This window comes from Aphelocoma coerulescens, chromosome 6 (assembly GCF_041296385.1).
Source record: "Aphelocoma coerulescens isolate FSJ_1873_10779 chromosome 6, UR_Acoe_1.0, whole genome shotgun sequence".
Lineage (NCBI taxonomy): Eukaryota > Metazoa > Chordata > Aves > Passeriformes > Corvidae > Aphelocoma > Aphelocoma coerulescens.
This window is the reverse complement of record NC_091020.1, coordinates 5,075,455-5,088,487: the sequence shown is the minus strand read 5'-3', so window position 1 is coordinate 5,088,487 and position 13,033 is coordinate 5,075,455. Positions and strand designations below refer to the sequence as shown.

Here is a 13,033-nt window from a genome sequence, read left to right as displayed (position 1 = left end):
CTTCCAGGAGATCCTACTCAGCCACATGAGCCTTTCCAGGGAGAGCTCATGCATGTTCTATTTGAACCATAAGGGGAAACTATCCACTTTAAAATCTCAATGCTAGCAGCTTGTAAAATGTTGGTTAGATATCCCAACATTAAAAAAAAAGTAATTTCCCTTAGAAAAGGAAGAATGTAGGAGGAAGCTAATGAAATATTAACTGTACAGGGAACAGTGAAATGCCTGTGACCACTTCTTGCTAACTCTTTAGTCACAGGCATTTTTGAAAGGCTGATATTATATAAGATAATATTGTACAATGGCTAATAATGGACAAAAAAAATGTTGTAATTTAAAATAAGGACACAGTGTCTTCCATGTTTTTTAGACAGGGAACCTGCCTTAAAGAATGTGATGCTTTTATAACTGAGTAAAAGTTTTTTACAAAAAAGGGATTTTACAAATCCACTTTTACAATTGCCACCCATAACATCAATTACTTCATGTTCTGGGGATTATCTATAACATTTTTCAGCAGTACCTTGTCTACTGCAACAAAGCAAACTACTGGTACATTTTAACCTATTGAATAATTTTGAAAAGCAAAAAGATGGAACATTGGGGTCCAAGAGATTGTGGCTCTGTGTGGATGACTGGAAGACTGCTTTCATTACTGTGGCTATAACTTTCTGGAAAAGTCTGACTCCTCTCCTATTGATGATAGTGACAGAACAAACTCTGATTTCATTGGAAACAGCATCAGGCCCCCTAAATCACAAGTACATTTCATCTAAATAATGCATGAGACTGAAAAATTCTCTAGTAACACTTGGGCAATCCTCAGATGAGTTGAGGATTGAAGGTACCCTGTGCAATGATAAAGCCTGTTTTGGGCTGGGTGCAAAAGAAACAGGCACTCAAGGAATGTTTTAACATTATTATTTGTACTTTTTATAGAAAAGAGGTACAATTTCTATCATCCTTCTAATATGTCTTCACTTCTAAAATTAGAATCCAAATTAGAATTACACAATACCTGGCAGACTCATGATAAGAGATGTGCTGCATAGTGATATGAATAGAAAATACCCAACTCATCTTACACAAGGTTTGTAAATCATTATTGAAATAGCTTTTCCAGGAACATCCAGAAATTTGCTGTTAACACTTTTCTTACCAAAGGAATAATGGCCTTAAGATAATTCATTAAAGTCTATAAAAGAGAAATAGTGCTTGCCACTGCTGTTCAAATTACCAGGCCTTCAATTGTAGTTATTAAAGCAGCAACAGTCACTGATGCTTCAAAAACAGACATCACTGCTCTTGCCCAAAGCTGCACAGGTAGGGAGCAATCCACTGCCCTTTGAACAACCTAGTCTAACAAAAGGCAAAGTGGGTACTTTTTTGTTGGGAAATAGAATTATTGGGATCAATAATAGAACTGTGCAAGCAATAGGCCTGGAAGTTTTTAGGCTTGTGTGTGAGAAAACTTTCCATGGGAAAGTCCCTGTGTGAAGAAAACAGGCCTGAGAAACAGAGAGGGAGTGAAAAACTTGCAGCTGTACTATCCGGGAGTGAACAAGGGAGATGAGCAAAAAATTCTTTTGATCATAACAAGACTGTGGAAACTTGCCAATATAAGTCCAATTATGTAGAAATAGAAATGTGTCTTGATAAGCTTTAAGCCACTTAGGAGCTAACAAGCTGGTATACTATATAAGTGCCTTTGGACTGCTAATAAACGGAGTTCATTTATCAACCATATTGGTTTGGATTCTCTTTCTCTCTCCCCCCACCAGGGGCCCGAGCTCCTCATCCCAAGGAGCTTCTAACACTTTATGAGTCAGCATTCATATTTTACCAGCAGAATGGTCACAGTCTAAGCCTCTCTTCTGCTGGTACTCCTTCAGCCCATTAGAACAAACTTGGCTAATGTACTGTTACATACTACCCATTAAAAAGAAATCAGATCAGCCTTGGGAAGAGCAAGATCAGTGGTTGGTAGGATGCAAACCAAGAGTGGGTAGTAAACATTTGCTCCACAGGGCTCTGGAGAGATCTGCAAAATCACTGCAACTTGACTGCAAAGAGCCTTAAGGAAGATTTCAAAGAAATGGCACGTCTCATTATTCACTTAATGGTTCAGCACATGCCATTAATAGAATAGTATTAATTTCATCCTAGTATCTAGAAAATCAAGAATTTTCCATTAATGTTAAATCTGTAGGTTTACAAATACAGCTGGATAATCCTACTGAGGAATAACAGCCAACCAGCCATGTACAAAGTTCCATTTTAAACTCCCTTCTTGTGAGCCTTGTTTGATCTTGTGAAGGTAGTTTGGGCTTTGACAGCCAAGCTCTGGAGAGAAATAGTGCTTATGTAATTTATTCCAGGACACTATGCCTCATTCTTCTGCCAACCAGCAAAGACAAAAGGACATAAAGCTGGAGGTCATGATACTTTGAAGTGCTTTTTTTAGTGTTCAGCAGGCAAAAGCCTGATTTCAATGTTTTCTGTAACTAGACAAAAGAACCACAGTATTTTTATGGGCTTTATACTGTTACTTACAAACTAGTGAATATGAAATTCTCTGGTGTTGCTCTATCAAAATGCCAGCTCTGCAAGACCTGGCACATTCATTGTGTATGCTCCAACTTTTTGTGGTTCCTGGAAGTTTTGGCCTTGTATCATCTGCTATTACAATGGTCACTCTGTCTGCCACAGTAAAGGTTCATAACTTTTTGTGGTTTCTCAATGCTGTCCTTTCTACATAACCCTTAGCTTATTTGTCACTCAGATTATTCAATGATTTTGCAATTCCAACATCTTAAACTCTGTCTTAAAGTGGAAATTATTTGAATTTTTTATCAGCTCGAATAATTTTGCATATCATGCACAAACAGCACACAAACAGCAAACTCCATGGTAATAATTGCATCTCAGCAGAAGTCCCTATAGATTTACAATTATTACCAGACAGATCAGACTTTATTTTCAGGCTACACACTTTGTAGCCTACACATCTACAGACACTGTCCCAACCACAGCAGCACGGGGTACAGTATCAACAGGCAGTTCCTGCCAGCACTCTATGGCTCACATCTACTGTTACAGATACTATAAAGAATATCTTAGATCTCTAGTCCAGGTATAAAGTTACATTAGACATCACCCATAAAATGCCTCACCTGTGCCCAAAAGAAGGGCTGACTTCACTACACAACCTTTCAATATCATCACCACAAACTCATGCTCACAAGCTTTACTGACACTGGTATTTGTGCTGGTTTTTGCTGGGGTAGAGTTAAGGTTTTTTTTCCACAGTAGCTGGTATGGGGCTATGTTTTGGATTTGTGCTGGAAGCAGTGTTGGTAACACAGAGATGTTTTCATTACTGCTGAGCAGAGCTTACACAGGCTGGGGGGGGGTGGGGCATAAGGATTTGGGAGGGGACACAGCCAGGACAGCTGACCCCAAGTGACCCAAGGGATATCTCAGACATGTGGGGCCATGCTCAGCACACAGAGCTGGGAGAAGAAGAAGAACATTCCAGGGAAATTCAGAGTAATGGAGTTTTGTCTTCCTATGTCACCATTACATGTGATGGGGCCCTGCTCTCCTAGGGATGGCACCTGCCTGCCCATGGAAAGTGGGGAATGAAATAGGAATAGGCAGATCCATCAGGCCAATGCATGGCTCCAAGGTTGGTGTCAGTGGAAAATTTTGGGGGTTGTTGACCATGGGAAGATCTACTCAACAGCTGGTCTACTCTGACACCTGACTGGATGCACCAGTCTCAGAGTGGAAAAGGAGTCCTTGCACAGGAGCTAGTGGGCTCATTGGCAGAGCTTTAAACCAGCTTGGAAGAGGGAAAGGGACATAACCAGGCTCGCCAGTGCTGAGGGATGGGATGCTGTGCCGAAACTTGAGGAAATGAGCACTAATGGATCCCTCAATCTGCTTCACAAGGTGCTGGCTACAAAGTACCACACCTGAAATATTTCTACACTAATGCACACAGTACAGGAACAAACAAGAGGAGTTCCAGGCTTTGGCCCAGTCCCAGAGTTTGACATCATTGTATGAGTGAAACCTGGTGGGATGAGTCTTGCCTGGAATGCCCTGTTGAATGGTTACAGGCTCTTCAGGAGGGAGAAGCAGGTCAGAAGAGGCAGAGGGGTGGCACTGTATGGGATAGAAGGGTTAGAATGTATGAAGCTCACAGCTGGCAATGACACAGTTGAGAGCCTCTGCATAAAATCAAGGGGCAAACAAGTAACATGGATGTCATCGTGGAAATCTCCTATAGATCTCCTATGCAGGACAATGACACTGACAAATTTTTCTTTGAGCATCTAAGGGACACTTCCAAGTCAACTGCCTGTGTCCTTACGTGGGACTTCTACTTGCCAGAAATTAACTGGAACAACCCAGGCCAGAAAATTCCTAAAAATCCTGAATGACAACTTTATGGAACAGGTCCTAAGGGAGCCAGCTCGGAAAGATGCCCTCATTGATGTGCTGCTTGTCAACAAAGTGGATCTTGTCAGCAAAGTGGGGATTGCGGCTGTCTTGGCCACAGAAACCATGAAGTGATTGAATTTAAAATCTCTGTTGACAGGAGGAAAAGTGCCAGCAGAACTTCAACCCTGGGCATGAGGAGAGCAGACTTCAGGCTGTTCAGGGAATTAGTAAGCAAGGTTCCCTGGGAATATATTTTTGCAGGTGCTGGGGTCCATCAGTACTGGTCACTGTTTAAACATTCCCTCCTAAGCGCGCAGGAGCAGCAATTCCCAAATGTTGGAAGTCAAGTGAGGCAGAAGGCCAGCTTTGCCACAGGAATCTTCTCTTGGAAATAAGGCAAAAAAGGAAGATGTGTGCCCAGTGGAAGCAAGGTCAGGAGACACAGGAAAAATACAGATATGTTGCTTTCATCCCACTGTAGGGATAAAATTTGTGTGGCCAAAACTCAACTAGAGTTGAAGCTGACAGAACTGCAGGGGACAGTAAAAAAGAGTTTTTTAAATATAAAAATGGCAAGAGGCGGTGTAGAAATAACATCAGCCCGTTCCAGGATGAGGATGGTCACCTCACAAACAGAGACATGGACAAGGCAGAGCTGTTTAATGCATTCTTTACCTCTGTCTTCAACATGGATGATGGACCAAAGGAGTCTCAGTGCCCTGACATGGAGGACCATGACTGAGAGAATGATCAATTCCCAGCTGACACTGAAATTCTGCAGGATCTGCTGCTCCAGCTGGATTCCTACAAATCCATGGGGCCTGATGGGATTCATCCAAGAATCCACAAGGAGCTGCTGACGTCATCGTAAAGCCTCTCTCTCTGATTTTTGAGCTGTCTTGGGAATCCAGAGAGGTCCCAGCCAACTGGAAGCTGGCAAATGTTGTCCCAGTTTTCAAGAAGGGCAAGAAGGAGGACCCTGGAAACTAAACCTGTCAGTGTCACTTCAGTGCCTGGCAAAGTTACGGAGAAGATTATTCTGGGAGATAATGAAAAGCACCTGAGAGAATGCAGTCATTGGTCACAGCCAGCATGGCTTCATGAGAGAGAAGTCCTGCTTATCAAACCTGATTTCCTTTTATGACAAGGTAACCCACCAGGTTGATCAAGAGAAGCCCTTTGATGTAATCTTTCTGGATTTCAGTAAATCTGAATCTGAAATTTTGATAGTCTCTCAAAGTTCCTTCTGGACAAAATGTCTGTCCCGCAAACACATTATGGGATGGGTGAACAACCAGCTCATGGGTCAGGTGCAAAGGGTGACAGTGAACAGGGTGACATCAGACCGGTGGGCTTCCACAGGGCTCCATCCTCGGCCCTATGATCTTCAACATCTTCATAAATGACTTAGATGTAGGACTGGGAGGGATACTAAGCAAGTTTTCAGATGATATAAAGCTGGGAGGAGCTGCTGAAGGCAGGAAGGCCCTGCAGAGAGACCTTGACAGATTAGAGGACTGTGCAATCATCAACCATATGAAGTTCAACAAGGGAAAGTGCTGGGTTCTGAACCTGGGATGGGGCAACTGTCTCTTTTCTGTGGTGACCAGTGACAGGACCTGAGCAAATGGCCTGCAGTTGTGTCAGGGGAGATTTAGGCTGGATTTTAGAAAAAGGTTCTTGACCCAGAGGGTGGCTGGGCACTGGAACAGACTCCCCAGGAAAGTGGTCAGAGCCCCAAGCCTGACAGAGCCCAAGAAGTGTTTGGACAACACTCTCAGGCACATGACTCTTGGGGATGGTCCTGTGCAGGAGTTGGACTTGATGATCTTTATGGGTCCCTTCCAACTCAGCTTACTCTGTGATTCTGTGTGAAATGGTTGCTTTTGTTTGCTTGTGTGCATGGCTCTTGTTTCATTTATTAAACTACCTTTATCTGAATCCATAAGTTTCCTCACTTTACTCTTCCAATTCTCTCCCTCATTCCGCCAGCGGCTGGGAGTGAGCAGCTGTGTGGGGCTTTGTTACCAGCTGGGGTTAAACCACAACAATATTTTACAAAAAGAGAGGGAAATAATAGAAAAGTATCTCCAATGCATCAGGAAATTTTACATAAAAGAATTGCCTTTCCCTCTGACTTTTCATACTGTTACAACTCATAAAATAACTTTCTGAAGAACTACAGATGAACCTCTTTTCTAGCACAGGTGCTCACTTGATAATGTTTTGAGAGATCTGGGAGAAGGTCAAGAAGCCAGCTATTACATCATTAGCTATGAAAAGGCTTATAATATCAACTCCCCATCATAAATGCATAACATTTTAGTAATCTTTTAAAATCAGAATTGTGACAAGCATTTTTAATAAAATAATATATCAACAATCGAGAAGCATTTTGGTAAGATGAACTGTTTAAAATTGCAGGCAACTTTTTGTTGCTGGTGTGTAGGAAGAGTAGAAATGAAAATCTCATCTCTGTGTTTACCAAGTGATGTGGTAGGTTTTAGCCAGTCAAGGTTTTAGGCAATGAAATTATAGATAATAACAGTGTTTCTCTGTGTACTGATTCAAGTGTGATTTCAATGTGTTGAAATTATTCCACCTATGTTTATTTCGAGTTTTATTTACAGCTTAGTTTCAATTGCCTGTTTTAATTACTTTTCCTCCAACAGTTCATTTCTGTGCATTCAATAACAAATTTAGAAGTTCTAGTTTTTTGAGGATCTGTAGTTGCAGGTCATCCTGAAGGATTTTCTGCATTGTTTGACTTTTCAATGCTTCACTGTACACTCCAAAGAAGTCAGGAATATTTTACTATTTAAATCACACGTTTGCTGAGTTTGCCTTTGGAGTTGCAAAACTTTTATGTTGTTACCAGCTGATGGGTTTCCCTGTGACTATAATCTTCAAGTTGTGATTGAAACTTAACGGAAGAGCGATAACTAGTAATTTGAAAAGGCTGACGTGTAAAGCAGCTGACAAGAGTGATACAATGCCACTACAGAGCCTCTTGGATGAATCAGCAAAACCCACATATGCATCTATAGGGGCCGTTTCATGAGCGAGGAGAAGGCATTCGGTGCCCATAGGTGCTGTGGGAGCAGTGGATTCCCTGTCCAATGAGGTGGAATGCTCCGCGGGCACATGGTTTACACTGCTCAAAATAACTTGGGACCTGCAAACTGACAAATGCTATTGCTCCGGTGGTGACAGGTTGTCCAGCTCCTTACAGCCATCCTCATAATAGGTTAACTTCCTTCACTGTATGGACTCCTAGCTGTTTCTGCTCCTGAGGACTCGAAGAATCCCCTCGCTTCCTTAACTTTAATCTCGCACTTCTGGATAACTGTCATCGCTACTAACTGCCAGGGCTGGGCAGCAACATCTGGAGGAATTAAAAAAGGTAATCCCTCAATTTTAGATTCATCTACGTTTTGATTTTGCGGAGTGTAGCAGAAGGGTTTGATAAGCATGTATATCTGAATGCTAATTATAGCTGGTAAGGCATATACAGGGAACAAATAATTTTTAAACTGACTTAGATTATGCTGAGGTACATGCATTGCAGTGAAAGAGAAACAGTGTTCTGTGGCATTATAAAGGACCTGAACAGCATTGGTGGGGTTCTCAAAATCCCTTGGAGCCAGTCTGACTCCACTAAAGAGTCAACAAGATTCTAATGACCTGAAAAGTTCCTTGCCGGGACTCTTTCCTCTTCCTGCTCATCTTCCCTTCATGAAATAATGGAGGAGTGAAATATTTACATTCTGGTATTCAGCCTTAAACCAAGATTCCACAATTTGGAATTCTTTCTTAAGCAAAATCAAACCTAATTTAATGTGACCCCCATAGTTAAATGCTTTCTATTTATTTAATTATTTATTCCGTCATGTAAAATGACCCCCGTGGCTATATTTAGTGCAGGGAGATCTGCTCTCTGGATTAATGTACACAACAGCTGCAGAAACAGTCCTGCTAGAAGGGCATAGCTCTCACCCTTGAGCTCTCACTATCTCCTTTGCTCTCTTTCTCTCTCTCAGAAAAGTATTTGACTGTCAGTAGCAAATGTTTGGCCCAATATATTGCAACATTAAGCAGTAATCAGAAGCCCATCTTAAGTTTTACCAAATAATACATCAACAATTGACGAGAGAACAGAGTAGCTCCTGACTATATGTTAATAGAACATTATACAAGCCATGCTAAAGACACTGATTACTTTATCAGCAGTTTTATTTCGATCATGAGGTTTACATTTGTGAAGATGCTCTACAGTTTCAGAGTGAAAACAAAATCAGCAAGTGTTCATGGAACAATTTCATAAATTTCAACTCTGCTCTTCTCCTCTCCTACATCTCCTGAAGGTTCCTAAGGTCAGGATGTTTCTTTGGTTTTGTCTGTCTTTTAAATTTTTTTTACTTTCAGAAGCAACTAAGAAAATTAAACAGCAAGTGTGGTAGTTCTTGTAGCTAAGCAGAATGGTATTTACATATCAAAAATATTTATAGTCAATTCAGGAGTTAGTTAGGTCTTGTACATGACAGAGTACCAAGCACAAAGGGGAACTGTGTGCTCTGTGCTGGTTTTTATTCCTGTGCATTCTTTAGAGATTTTACAGCAGGTCTTGCTATGGTACTGAAGGAATCTTTTTTTATCAATAGATGATAAAAAATAGTAGTCTAGGAATATTTGCACATAAATACAACATTAAGATAGTTTGTTTAAAATGTACACAATACCATAATGGCAATTGGGCAATGCAACCTCAATTGTAAACTAAACCGTGGGGTGTGGGGGAAAAGAAAAAAAAATCAGTTTCATCCTCTGTCTAACTGGTTTAGTGCTTGTTTTCATAAAAAGGAATATTGTAGAGGAATGGGCAAATTATTCCTCTGGGATATAAATCTCATGCAAACATTGCAGTTTGAAATTAAAAATATGAAGGCTTTTTATGAAAAAACATAAAAAACACAGAACAGTGGACAAGAGGTGGCAAATGCTATCCAGATTTCTTTTGTGTCTAATTTAAGTTCCCTTTTCCATTGGGAACCTGTATTTGTAGGAAAACTGAATCTCATTTTAAAACAAAACAGCCCATAGATTTGAAATTTCCAGACAAAGAGATGTGCAAATGCACGGCCCCACTTTTCAGGCAGTTTGCACTTGTTCAGTCTGGCTAAACAAGCTGTCAGTTGTGCAGTCATTGATACTCATGTGTGAGTCCCTCACACTGGTGCCACTTACACACACAGGGGTAGAATAGAGACTTTTGCTCAGCATTTTAAGTTGTGCAAATTCTCATTACAGTTCCAGTGCAGTGCTGTAATTTGTCAGTCTAGACTGAGCCCGTCCAATACCTTTGAACACTGAGAGCTAAGCTGTAGTTTCAGTTCCAAGCTAAAACATCACAGTAGTCCTCAAGCACACGCATTTGTGGATTTCTGCACTGCTCACATGTACTGCCAGCAGGACTCACAGAAATGACTGAGTTTAAATCATTTGGTCCACAATCTATGAAAACATATTTGCAGTTTTAGTCATGAAAAAAGGTATGCAGAGTGGTGTGTCTGTGTTTGCACCAGGACAAATGAATGTTATTTCCTGTTAGTTATATTTTCATTGAGGACTTCCATATGTACATTCAGCATCAGATAGTGGATCTCTGCTGCATTTTTTTTTGGCCTTTCATATAAACTTCTTCTCATATGGGCAATCCTTGAAGGAAAGAGGACCATATACATTATTTGAATCAATAAAAACTTGTTCTGCATTGTGAGCACTTGAAGTGCACTCAGAACTTGTCCTGATATCTGAGGCCTGGCTGCAGAGATCATTGGGAAAGCAGGATGGAGAAGCACCCCAGGCAGGCCTCAAATACAGCCATCACCTGCCTTCCTTTCTGACCGCCTAATTTAAAAATCAGCTGAAATTTATTTGTTTCCAATTGATGTTGTTTCTTCAAGATATTGTTGGCTTGCAGTTCAAGGAGATTCACTGAGGAGGAAAAGGGAACTTGAGACATGGGATAAAGGGTCTTGGTTCTCATTTTGAGAACTACTAAGGGACAATATTAATTATGAAAAAATGAAGACGTTTTGTGATCAGAGTGAAGAATAAAAGGTCTTTTCATTATATGAGAGTATGAAGGAAATGTTGAAAAAGTTGTAGAGCTCTTAATGTGCTTTTCCCTTGAAGCAGAGTATTTCCTCCTGCTTAGGGTGTATAATACTGTAACAGTGAGGTCATGGGCCAGGGCATGACTCCAAGTGCACAAAGGGCTCTTGCAATGTCTGCTGCAGAATAACTTGGAGAGAAGATTTATCCCATCCCATTTCTGAGGGATTTTGTTTCCATGAGAATTTGTTATACCCCTGAGCCTCTATTTTCTATATTTAATTACATTACTTGGAAATGGGAGTTTAGTTATCTGACTCATTACAAGGAATGGAATTCAAAGTCACTAATGTGTCTAAAACAGGAAAGTAAACCATCTTCTTGTACACAGTTTTCTAAACACTATTTTAAAAATATCGCATACACACACCCCCAAACACACAGAACTGCTAACCTCAGTCCTCTACTCCAGCCTAACCTTTCCTGTGTCTGGAGTCTCAACGTCTGTCTTGCAGCAGCCACAGCTTGTCAACAGGCAGGACCAGAAACGGTGACAATGGCAACTGCTAAGTGAGAATTCCTGCAAGCACACGAAAATGTGACTGTGATCCTCCAACGTCTGCAAGACAGATTGCTTGTGTCAACTCTTACCTTGTTTTTCATAGCTGCAATCATACAGTTGGAACACCCCCATAAATGCTAGTGTTCAACAGTCTATGGGTAAAAGCCATTTATGTGCAATTAAACTCATCATGAAGTGGATATAGCCTCTAACAATGTCTAAATTTTCCAGTTTCCACACTGAGGTGCTGGGCATGCAGAGTCTTGCTGTGTAAAGGCCACAAAGGTGCCTCTCTGCAGAGCAGAAGCAGCAGTTTGCTTGCTGCTCTGATGCTGGGGTTTCACAAAAAAGCACTCGCAACAGAAGTAACGGGAGCTTGAAAAGCTAAGACAGAAACAACATTTACTGACTAAAATTTCTCTTTTTAAGTTTTGAAAGCCAAAGAATATGTTCAAATGCTTTTTGCATTGAATCTGCTAATTGTTTATTCTGACACAGAGTAGGAGAGTTTGAAAAATTATCTCTAGGGCATCAAGTATTAGAAGCTGTTCTCAACAAATAAAACAGAGCTATATCAGATATATCTGGGATTCCCTTCAACTTTGCTGAGATTTCACCACTGCTGTTTCTGTAGGAAAAGATCAGAGTCTTTCAGTGGTGACTCAGGAATGAATCTAACAAACCTTAAGAGGAAATGAAAGTGTTTGCTGTCACACTATGCAAGACCTCTGTGGTGCAATATTCCTCCCTTCCATGTAAAGATTTTCAAGCTACTGCCAAAACTGTGGAAACTAATTCTACCTTTGTGAATATTTAGTCCTAAAGATCACTTGGCTAGTAAGAGAACATTGCCATAGCCATAGGCTCTTGGAAACTCAAAGCTTGTTCAATTAGTTGGTTAATGGAAACTGAATTAGCAGAGTGAAGGAATTAATGGAGTCAGTTTTGTTCACGGCATCCTCTGGTGCCTTTCAAGATAGCAGGTGCCCAAGGTCACTGCTGTTGGTGTCCCAGGAAAGCCAAAGATGTTGCCCTTGGCACTCTGGTTTGGTAATGAACCAGTCAAGAGTAGAGAACTGCAGGCTGCTGGCATCAGTCACCCCATTTCCCCCCTAAATAACACCAGTTTAGAGACATTATTTGTAACCAGCAATGCAATTCCTGCCCTTGATACAGGTTAATTACAACACTTTTTCAGTCAGCAAAATTATTGGTGCTTTCATTGCCACCACAGATTGCTGCCTACTGTGCTTTCAGTTTGTTCTTCTTACTGCCTGCTCAACAGAGTTATCTGCAGAGTTATCTGCACTTATCTGCTCAACAGAGACATCTGCAACTACAATACAATTAGCACAGTTCTTCACAGAAAAAAAAAAAGCTAAACATCTCTCAAGGCAGAAGCAAGGCAAAATTAATAACTGTAATGGGATTGCCCAGGAGCCTCACAGCAACATTTGCTGAAACTTAACATTTTCTGTTAAATTAAAAATATCCCATAATTCAAAATAGTTTAAAACTTCAGTAGACAAGCACTGCCTCAAAGTGCTACATTTGACTAGACTCCAACTACTGCATTACTAAAAATAGATTAAAAAGTCGTCTTCTACACAAGCTGAAAATAGAGAATAGTTAGATAAAATTAGATAAAGTTAGGTAAAATTCTGACCCTGGATGAGCTCTAAAGAAAGGTGATGGCTCTCTAAGTATTAAGAATTTGGCATCAGATTCATTCTCATTAATATCTTGCTTCCCAAGTCCAGAAAGAGAACTCTGCTCCCTTCTACCTCTTCTGCTCCAATAGGCAGAAGGAAGGAAGTTGTTCCAGGTCCTTTGCTGGGGAACTGTTTGTTTTACTCCTTTCACTATCAGACAGTGCCTTCCTCACTAGGATTTTTCAAGCTAGAATTA

At 40.7% G+C, this 13,033-nt stretch overlaps 1 protein-coding gene across 2 annotated transcripts in view; it reads left to right on the top strand.

Moving 5' to 3' along the window:
* MYPN (myopalladin) overlaps positions 1-13,033 on the top strand; it is a 67,294-nt gene that overhangs the window by 8,604 nt on the left and 45,657 nt on the right. The window contains exon 1 of one of the 2 annotated variants that reach the window (XM_069019026.1): positions 7,164-7,852. The exons of the other annotated variant lie outside the window; for it this stretch is intronic. The gene's annotated coding sequence lies outside the window, so the exon portion shown is untranslated. Of the gene's footprint in view, positions 1-7,163; positions 7,853-13,033 lie in introns of those variants that run through there. 2 annotated transcript variants of the gene reach the window in all.